Below are 10,818 nucleotides of genomic sequence, written 5' to 3' on the forward strand. Positions count from 1 at the left end.
GGCCACTGTGGTCAGGTGTGTTTGCACCCTTAACCGTTGTTGTTAAATGAATGAATACATGAATGCACATTCCAGTATGTGTGAAATTTAGCTCAACACTAATGACAAACAGAGAAGTCCATTCATGAGGTGAGGCTTTCCCTTGTGCAACAGGGAGGGAAGAAGTGGTGGGTGTGACCTAAAGTACTTAAATGTGTGAGTCTGCACTGCAAGCCTTTCAGCCACAGCAGTATGAATGGTGGAAGTGCAGGAGACGACTCTGGTGCAGCAATTAAGAAAGTTAGTGAGGTGACAGCACCAGAAAAAGCGCGCACAAGGTTTGCTGTGTCTTCAGGATTACTGTTATTAAGCAGTGTAAAAGTCTGAAAGTGTCAGGTGCAGATTCGAGCCTCGCAAATGTTGTCTAAAGGTGAAAAAGACGTGCAAACTGCGCGTCTGCTGCCGGTGATGTGGGGTAAGTAGCTGTCTTCATTTTCTTTTATGAATAAACGCATACAACTCCGAGAAGTTCTCCACTTCACAGCAGCGCTCCCTTCAAAGTCCAAATGAGGAAGCAGTTTGTGACTTCTGCACTCACTGAGGGTGAATCTGTGCACCACCACAGCGATGTTTCAGAGCTGTTTTGCACAAAACTCGATGCAGCAGAACTATAACTTGTCCTAAGAAGTTAACCTGATTTGAGGGTCGTGCAGAGCTCACTCATGCGTAATGGGCGGTTAGTGCAGATAAAAGGAAGTATGCGGCGTCAGACAGAGATAGTAACCCAGTCTTCCTCTTCCTTTTGTATTTTTCAAAAAGGTTATTGAATGAATTGGCCTAAACGATTTGCTTTGACTTGGTTGCGCCGTGTCCGCGTTATCCTCTGTTTGCTGCAGTAATGAAAGCGCAACAGAAAAGCTGCGCATGGTCAGAATTATCGACCCGAAGACAATTTTCTTGTGACTTGTGTGAGTTTTATCCTTATCAGCGTGTGCGCTTTGGTTGGTGAGCGTCACCTCCTGGAAAGTGTCTCACCAAGTGAAGTGCGCGTCACTTAAACAGGCCACTTGATGAACGCAAACGAATATAGGAAAGTCATTGCGAGAGCTGCATTCAGGTACTCTCGGAAAAAGGATCACCCAATGTGCTCAAAGCTCCGAATAACCACTGCAAAAATGCAATTTAAATCGTTTTTGTTATAGAAGTATGACAAACTGAGAAATCATGACGTGTAGTTGTCTAGAATGAAATGCACATTCTGTATTGGATCGTCAGAGCAATCAGATTAATAACTGAGGATTTAATTTGAAATAACTTAATTTTATGACAAGTGAATTAACATGGAAGATACTGTAAATTTAGGTGTTGATGAGATATCCTATATTGTAATTCGGCTTTATTAGATGGTTTTTCACAGGATAAATAGTACTTACTTGACAGAACAATCTTGCCACAAAGTCTATTCAGTAGTTCTGGTGCTTTCAGTTGTACCACACAATCTTCCTCAGCTGTAAGGAGTTTGTCTTGTTGTTATGAAACTGTAGTTTCCATAGGCCAAGCAGTTTTTGGCCTTGTTAATGGTAGTGTGACTAAAAAAAATTAAGTCTTCAACTTAAGAGTCTTAAATAGCAGATGGTGACAATCAAGCAAACCTTGTTTGGTAATGAAGACTGAGATGTAAACTCTGGGAAAACTAGTTTCATGTATTGGGTTGTTACATGTGTTTTTTTTTGTTTGTTTTTTTTGTCCATGGTGCATGATCAATCTATCATTACATAATTCATTTCTTTGGTGCTAAAAGGGGTGCGGAGATGTCGTCATTCTTTGCTTTTCTTTATTTCCAACAGTATTTGAACACATCACATCTACTGTGAAGGCACATTTGGTTTTATTTTCACTCTCAAAGAAATGCCTGAGGTCTGTTTTCTCTTTTGTAGAAGATTTAAGGAAATAGTTTGATAGTTTTAACTTTTTCACGTGTGCTTTTGCCATTGTCATGCCAGCACCTCGTTTCTCCACTATATGGACCAATTAAAAGTGAAGATATAGATGCACTGAGGTGTGTGTGAGATAGTTTCATCATGAGTGTCATGGGAATTCCCTGCCCCTGTTTCCTTCATTCATATGGCTGGAGACTCAGAAGTATAACGCTGTCGGCCCAGATATGAGCAGAATATTGAGTGAGTGTGTTTGAGGGAGAGAGAGGAGAGCTCCACATTAAAACATGATGCCCCTTTGATAGGTGCTACAAAAAAGAAGATTGTCTTCTTCAGAAGGCTGTGGCTTTCAGAGAGAATCTGTGTGTGTGTGTGTGTGTGTGCGTGTGTGTGTGTGTGTGTGTGTGTGAGAGAGAGAGAGCAGGTGTGTGCATATGTTTTAAACACAAACAATATGAGGGTGTGTGTTTGCAAGTTTTATTCATACAGCCTTTGTTTAATGAGGCTTGTTCTTTGAGATTATGAAGGTTATTCTTTTCCCTGTCTCTGTGTTATAAAGAAAGCACCACAGTCATTTCCTCATTCCACTTCCTAGTGACCTCAGCAGCACAGACTTCCTCTTGTCACTTGCTCCATTTTGCATCCCCAGCAGCAGCCGCCAAGTGTGACGCTTAGCAGGAAGAAGCACAACGCCCACATGAACACTTTGCCTGGTAACGGATCATATCACATTTTTGGTGCAGACACAAGGTTGCAGATTACATTTAAAATACTTGGAGACTGGAAGGATGTGCTCCAGCCTTGCTGATAATTTGCATTATGTCCAGCCTGCTTTAATTTCTCTGTTGATAGCCCAGCTATACCATGAAGCGCCAAGCAAGCAACATCAAACCATCAAAAATGGCAGTGGTTACTTTGCAATGAAATTACTACTGAAAATTTTATTTTACAATCCTGCTGCAATGCTGAAATCATAATTCTGCATAGGGGGCAGTGTTACTCCAAGACAGTGAGTGGCCAAAGTACGTTTTAAATGTTGGATATGGCTGTGTCCGCAGTATAAGGCTATAAGCCCTTTATGAAGGTAATTACTATGGTAAAGTTACATCTTTGTTCTATGATCACAGTAAAGTATGCCCTCTCCTGTACATTCAGTCCTTCTGTTGTGAGTTGGTGAGCATGGAAATAAAGTCAAAGCCGGAACTGGCTAATTACAGGTTTCTCTGTGTGCTGTGTATCAGTATAGACAAACTAGAGGAAATGTACACAAGAGATGTTGCTATGGAGATGCAGCCAGAAGCAGAGAATGTTGAGTCAAAGGTGTGAGGTTCATTTAAAGTTCATCTGTCACAGTCAGGTGAGATTCAGGTTGAAAGTCCGCATAATTTATCATCTCTTCATGGGTTGCAAGTAGTTTGAGTGAGAAACATTTGTCTGTACCAACTCCTATTTGGCTCTATAGCAGCTAAATAGCTCCACTATTTTTAGCAGCTAGTCATAACTCTCTGTGTAGGCAGTGCACGGTTGGTTTTATAAGAGCTGTTTTGCTTATTGCTGTCTTAGGCATAGTCGTTCCCAAGAAAATGACTAAGCTTGCAGCTGTTGCCCAGTCAATTATAGAACAGGTTGCAAGGCCTCATTACACTCCCCTACTACAGTAATCGTGTTGCTTCACCTTCCTGAGCATGCAGCCAGCAGGTGTCTGTCAAGGCTACTCGTGCTCTTTATGTTGCAAGAGAGCGATGCAAACCACAGATGGCTCATTCAAATGAAAGTAAGCCTTGTGTCTATTTGTGCAGTGACAAAAAACAAATGAGTGGGTAGCTTTTACATCACACACGCTGGACTGAAATTAGCTCTAGTCATCTCACTGTCATGTTTGTAATCTGTGTTGACTGTAGCTCCGCCTGCGTCGTGGCATTTCATTAGTCAGATTAGTAATGAATCAAATGCAGCATAGATGTGGTTCAGTGTGTTTGGTTACTGTATTTATTTATTGAAAAATAACACTTTGCATAACAAGCATGCTTTACATCAGATTTGACATGAGAATGCATAGACATCATCAGGACCATTCCAAAATGGCTGCACCTATATTTTCATGCCCTCACTGTAGGTGATGGGACACCTTGTTCCTCAGTGTGTTCCACCTTTGCTCTTATGAAACCTTTTCTGAACTGCAGTGGATAAAGGCAATGGTGTAAAGTGGGTTTTCTTTACACATTTAAGCACTGGATTTTCCCTTGGCAGCCCCCGTGTTTCATTTCCTGCAATAATGGCTTCAGTGGAGAGTTTTTGTAGCTCACAGTGGTTTTTAAGGAATAGTCTGACATGTTGGTATAAAGGCTTATGTGCTTTCTTGTCAGAAGTTGGATCAATCTCATCTGTGCATTAAACCTGTAATATCTGCTTTTCTTTTCAAGAACACACTGATGTATTGGCACCTTTTAAAATGGCATGTAGAGTAGAGCTTGTTGTTTTCAGATCCAGCAATTACCAAGAAATATTATCATTAATTTGGAAACAATTTTCTGTCATCCTGGCAAAGTGTATTTACCCTCCCTTTAGCTCCATTTTTGGTCTCCACCAATCCCTGAGATATCTGGCTCTTTAGCTGCTAAACGCCCCACTATGTTCACCAGCTTGTCCTGCTTTTAGGTGCTGAGCTGGCAGTATACAGTGGGTTTGTAGAGCCTCTTATTTTATACATTTATTACATTGTGATAAAAGTACTTATCACTGCTTTAGGTATGGAGCTAGAGACAGGAGGTTATTACCCTAGATTATCTTAGAGTGGAAGCGGTGGGGGGGAACAGCTGGCCTGGCTCTGTCTAAAGTTCAAAACCAGCTGGCAGGACACACACAAGTAGAAAATAAAATACATGCATCACCACCGTGTGTGTGTTAACACAAGTGCATGCATCCCTCACAAGGCGGGGACGATATCACTTCCTCTTCTGTCACTGTCAATCCTCAATTTTGACGTAATAAAAAAAAAAAAAAAACGCCCTGCTCTTCAACACCACAACTTTCCAGGAACTAATAACAGCAGCCTTATTTGTAGCTTAATGGATGTTGTGCTGCATATTTCAGATTGGCCAATGGGGTTTGAGCATTTTCTGAAACCCGGAGGACTAGTGAGCAAAGATATTCTACTGAGGTTTAAAAAAAAACATGAAAACCACGAAATTTGTTTGAGATTTTCAGACAAAGCACTGGTTCAGTGAGGATTGTGCATGAGTGTGGAGGATTATAAAAGAATGTGTGTATTCACTGACTGTTTAGAATGTTTAGGTTTGTGTGTGAAGTTCATGCACGCTAGATGAGTGAGTGGGTGCAGTGCATGTGCACACCTGCTGCTCCTGTGGCCAGCTGTAACCTTTTTATCCTCTTATTTTGAAGGTAAAGTGAAAGTACAGTGGAAGCAAGTTGATCAACCTGATGTGTCGGCAGCATTTCCTGTCTTATCACAGTTTTCACAGCGTATGTTCACATCGTATCTGATAGCTTACAAAGATGTAGTTTACTTAGATGGCTGCTTTACTGTGTGTGTGTGTGTGTTACTGTGCTCACACCAAACAAGGCCGAAAGAAAGTTGTCTTCATTCCTGTCTTAGAAGGTTTATCAAGTTTCAGAATTGGCTGCTCCAAGCACTGTCTCACAGGCAGTCAGCTCATGACTTTTTGTCTCTGATTCCTTCTGCCATTAATAGATTGTTGTTTGTTTGTGTTAGTGTGCTACATTGCCAGATGCTGTATTTGCTAAACGGCGTTACAGAAGAAAGCTCCAGTAGAACCCAGTCTCATTGATATAGGTTTGTTTTTTTGTGAATGTCAGTGTTGAATTTGGGCCCGAGCTGTGCTAAGATCACAGGGCCAAATAAATGAAATGTTTTTGAGGAATAAACAGAAGAGAAATATGTGAGAGCAAGACATTTAAAGGGCTTTAGGAGCTCTTAGCTGTTTGTATTCAGTGGCTGCCATTCTTTTCAATTTTGATATATATTTTGAATTTGTAGATTATCTTTTGATGACTTGTCTGATTTGAGTTGCAACTATAGTTTCATTATTGGAAACAATAATGAAACCCCCCACCTCATTTTCAAAGATGACAGTTTTGCCTTTTGCAGAGTTGTGTTTGTGGATACTGGGACTCTGCAGTGATCTTTGTACAGTAGCGAGTCTGTGAGGCCATCAGGAAGTGCTCTCTTCATTTTTAATCCAGAGAAACCGCAACAGCTAAAGCAACAGTAGCAGCATTTTTATACCTTAATAGGCAACATTCTCATATCAGTACTGAAACAAATCTTCTTCCTGAATTGACAGTGAATTGTGCTTGTCAGAATTGTGCGGTTCAGTCACATCTATAATACACCAGGCTTTATGTGGGCAGGTCCTGTTGGGCGACCACTCTGGTTTACAGTTGAAGCTACTGGTTTCCAGTAACATGCTGCTTCAGAGTGCAGCTGGGAGGATGGAGAATGTGTGACAGTTCTTATGTAGATGCCACTGAGGGGTTAACGGTCTCATACTGTGCAATCTGCAGGTAAGTAACGGTTGCCACAAGCCTACAACACACTACTACTACTGTGGGGTTTTTAGTCAGCGCTACTGGTTTCCAGTAAAGACCCGCACCCAGTGGCTTCACAGCAGAGGAAGTGGTAGTGATGGAGCCTGAAACACTATTCACATAAAGAAGAAAACCTTTTTATGCCTCAATTTCATGTGAAATGGGATATTTCTCACATGCATTTACATATTGTATCTGCTTATTTCATTGTGCTGAAACTACAGCAACTTCCTGTGAGCGTGTATAGTAAATGAAAAAGTCAAAGGTCAAAGCCACAGCACACTACAGTGAAGAGAACAAGTGCTGTATGTTGTGAGGTGTTTTAACACTTAATAATGAAATTCTCATTTTATTTTTAGAAACAGATCTGGCATATTTTTGTCACAGAAAAGTTGCCAACAGAGATTCTGACCTGATGGTAAGTCAGTAGAGTTTAAGGTTTATAAAAGTAGAAAAACATCCTAATCTCCTTGTTTGATTTCATACAGTATAGTCCTCCACATTTTACTTTCAATCGATGTGGAGCCACTGTCATCACTGCTGCTGTACATGGTCTTGTGTCGCCGCCTAGCGGCAAAGCGCAGGCACCACATTCAATGTAGGGATCCTCATCTGCTCAGTGAAATATCCATTTGCACACCATAGTCACCGTTCACCTTGGCTCTGGGGATTGTGATGGGACTTGTTGGTATAATTTGTAGTTTTAAACACTCGGTTAATTGATTTAAAAATAATCATAAGGTGCAGCCTTATTCTGAGCCAGCAGCCAAACCCTCAGCCTCAAACCTGCTGGACCACTGTCTCCACCTGCTGTTTGAGTTTAAAAGCTGCTAATTTAAAACCTTCCAGCCCCTAATGTTAACTGGTTTTATTTCTCCAGCTCTATTTAATCACATGTTATTTTATTATAAATCTTATGCTCTATTAATTACTTGCCTTATTGTTAAAATTTGTAATTCTAAAGAACTTCTGATCTGCCCAGAAGGGCCTTTAGACTTAAGTGATCATCTATCTGTTTATTCATTCATTTGCTTATCAGGGGCCATATAGCTAAACATGACAGGAGGACCAGCAGGGCAAAACATGTCATGTATACATGTCCTGGTGCTGTTTGTGTATATGATAGTGTGTGTCCTCTTTGTTGCCAGGGGATGGCAGTGTTTCCAAAACATCCCCATCAGCTGGGCTGGTGTTGCACAAGTGCTGTAATAGATTAGAGTATATGGTAATTCTTCAACCTGCTGGGTGTGTGTGTGTGTGTGTATGTATGTAAGATTTGCCTGTGACAGAGGCGATTCTGCTGCAGTGTTTTGCTTAACTATGACCTGTTTAATGGCACACCTGTGCTTAAAACTAATCAGCCAGTTTCAGAAGCAAAATATTTAACCATCTTAGTAAACGTTATCTGTGTGTTAGTCTTATTTTGCATTCATTCTCCATATAACCTATTTGGAAGCTAGATGGGCTGCATAAAATAAAGAAAATTATCCATTTTGCAATCATTTTTACTGATTCTGTGTATTTTTGTGTTGTAGATTATAAACCATTTAATCCTTTATACCAGTTAAAGTACCTCTAAGGATCCAGTGTTCTCCTTCCCAAAAGTGATGGTTAATTTAAACAATAAACCAGAAGAGTGAAAGAAGTAATCTAAGAAAACCACTTTAAGTATTAGCTTTAATCACTTCTTGGCAATAAGAAACGTGCATTTTACTGGTTATACTGGCCCTATAAGGTACCTAAACTGGTACAAAGGTACTGGACAGTTTCTAAAATGTAACCCACAAGAGTGAAATAAAGGTAACATGAGGCAGAAATGCTCTTTCAGCAACAAGATATTAGGTTTAATCGCATCCTGGCAAGGAGAGTACTGCGTTCTACTGGATCGTTAGAGGTACTTAAACTGGTAGAAAGGACTAAATGGTTTATAGTCTACAAGACAGTGGAGTGATAGCAAAGTTGATCATTTTCTTTATTATTTCTATATAGTCCGCACCTATACTTTTAGTCTAGTTTCCAAATGTAATGGGTTATATGGAGAATGTATATGAAATCCACATGATTATAATTACAGTAGACTTATTCTCAACATTTTTCTCAAAGCTTCAAGTTTTACAAGACGTGCCTCTGAACTTCCATGGGGATACACGTCATGTCTATTTTTGCATTTTATTATGGTTTGACCCAGACAAAAGCAGAGTGTGTCCAGATAATCTGGGTGACACAGGCTCCCGCAGTCAGTCACACAACACCAGTATTAAGGCCCAGCATGTTTGTGCCCTGCACTTTCACCACCATCAGTGGATTCTTTCAACCTCTGTCATTTCCAGAGGGGTGAGCATTTGAAACCTGTCCCATGGGAAATGAGAGAGATTGATTGGTTGGAGGGTGTCAGCTGGAGATATTGATTGACATACCTAAAGACAGTGAAAGAGAGCAGTGAGAAGCAGTCGGCATTAGGTTCACACAGTAGATCAGCTCAGTGAAGACAGAGAACTGCAGCAGTGCATTAAGCTAATTGTGTGTGTGTGTGTGTGTGTGTGTGTGTGTGTGTGTGTGTGTGTGTCTCTATTGGGAGTATTGATTAAGCTGCAGTGGAAGTTTTCCAGTATCAATGGGATGGAGGAGTGGCTGCATCTTTTCAGGTCTCCACTCCACTGATGTCTGACACCAAGATGTCAGCAGCAGATCCTTTAAGTCCTGTAAGTTGCAAAGCAGGGCCTTTGTGGGTCAGGCATGTTTTTTCAGCACATCTCACAGATGCTCAATCGGATTTTTAATTTATTTATTTAATGTTGTTTCAGGGAAAACCAATACCACAGATGAGAAACCGCTTTTTTCCATGATGCCCTTGATTGAAATCTGAGGAATTTGGAGGCCAAGGCAATGCCTTGAACTCTTTATCATGTTCTTCACACCATTCCTGAACCATTTTTGCAGTGTGGCAGGCTGCATTATCTTGGTGAAAGAGGCCACTCTCATCAGGAAATTCTGCTGCCATGAAGGGGTTTACTTGACACTTTGTGTACTCTCCAAAAATATTTAGGTAGGTGGCATGTGTCAAACAGCCACATGAAGAGCAGGACCCATAGTGCATACTGGTGCCATCTCTTCCCCAGGTACACAACACGTATGCCCCCGCCTGTGGGTAGACATGGACCAGTCTAGACCAGACAACCAGTGGTGGTTTGGAGATGCTCTGACCCAGTCATCTAGCCATCACAGTTTGGTTTTGGTTTGACTGGGCTATGATTCACAGATGTGCTCAATTTAATTGAAAGTGTTACTGTGGGGAAAAAAAAAGGTGAAAGTCAGACAGTGACCTGGAAACTTTGGCTTTGGTTTGTCAGCCAGTAAGTGGAAATCTGACGCTATCCTCCAGCCTCGTCTTGCTCTTTAATGCAAATGTGAACATAAAGTGTGCACAGGCCTGCAGCCTAATGCTTGACTCAGATGTTTTTGTTGTGTTGACAGTCAGCCAAAGTAAAGGGTAATTACTGTAGATGTTAAAACTGATTTTAAAAAGGGATGTGAAGTTTGCAGTAAGAGCATAGAGCAGATATTAATCAGAAATGTGTGTGGAGTGGCCTTTATTGTGATTTTTAAAACAGGCAGGTCAGTCACTTTTAACAGAAGAACTCAAGAATTAAAAACTGATTAGATTACGTGTCTGATTCCCAGTTTGAGGTTAGTAATTGCACTAATACTGATCCAGTATAGCTCAAATCACAAGTTTGCCTCAGGGGGCTTTACAATCCGTACAACATAAAACAGTCTGTCCCTTTTTCCTTGAATTGAATAAAGGAAAAACTCCAAAAAAACAAACAAACAACCTTTTACCGGGAAAATGGAAGAAACCTCAGGAAGAGGTGGGAATCTGAATGAGACGGCGTCAGCCCTGGGCCCTTGGCAGAGAAAAAAGACATCCCATCAATTGTGGTGGTCTTCCTCAGGCATTAGTCATGGTGGGAACGAGTGTATAATGCTCACTTTGTGTCACACAGCCCACTGGACCACACACGCGCACATAAGCCTGGGAATACACACAAAAGCCTCCCATGCTGACAGACCCATAAGATGCAGACGTGGGGAAATACATACAGGATAACCACTTTCTCAGAGCAAAACATGCTTCTCTCACGTCCCCCTGTCTGTCCATGTGTCTCAGCTAATCGGAAACACAATGGCATCTCAGTGCACCATCTGGGAACTAGTAGTGTTTAGACTCCTGAGGAGGTGAGTCAGACCCTCTGCTTACTCTGACTCAAACTCAGACACAGAGTTCTCTCCCAGAGTGGATGGAGAAGGAGGGGAAGCAACGGTTGGGGGAGAT

General features: G+C 41.3%; 1 long non-coding RNA gene across 3 annotated transcripts in view; it reads left to right on the forward strand.

Moving 5' to 3' along the window:
• The first annotated feature begins 239 nt into the window (after nt 1-239).
• Nucleotides 240-10,818, forward strand: part of LOC109961083 (uncharacterized) — a 60,568-nt gene continuing 49,989 nt past the window's right edge. For all 3 annotated transcript variants that reach the window (XR_002275093.1, XR_002275092.1, XR_002275091.1), the window contains exon 1: nt 240-454. This is a non-coding gene — a long non-coding RNA (uncharacterized LOC109961083). The remainder of the gene's footprint in view (nt 455-10,818) is intronic.

Source organism: Monopterus albus, unplaced genomic scaffold (genome assembly GCF_001952655.1).
Source record: "Monopterus albus unplaced genomic scaffold, M_albus_1.0 scaffold52.1, whole genome shotgun sequence".
NCBI classification, from domain to species: Eukaryota; Metazoa; Chordata; class Actinopteri; order Synbranchiformes; family Synbranchidae; genus Monopterus; species Monopterus albus.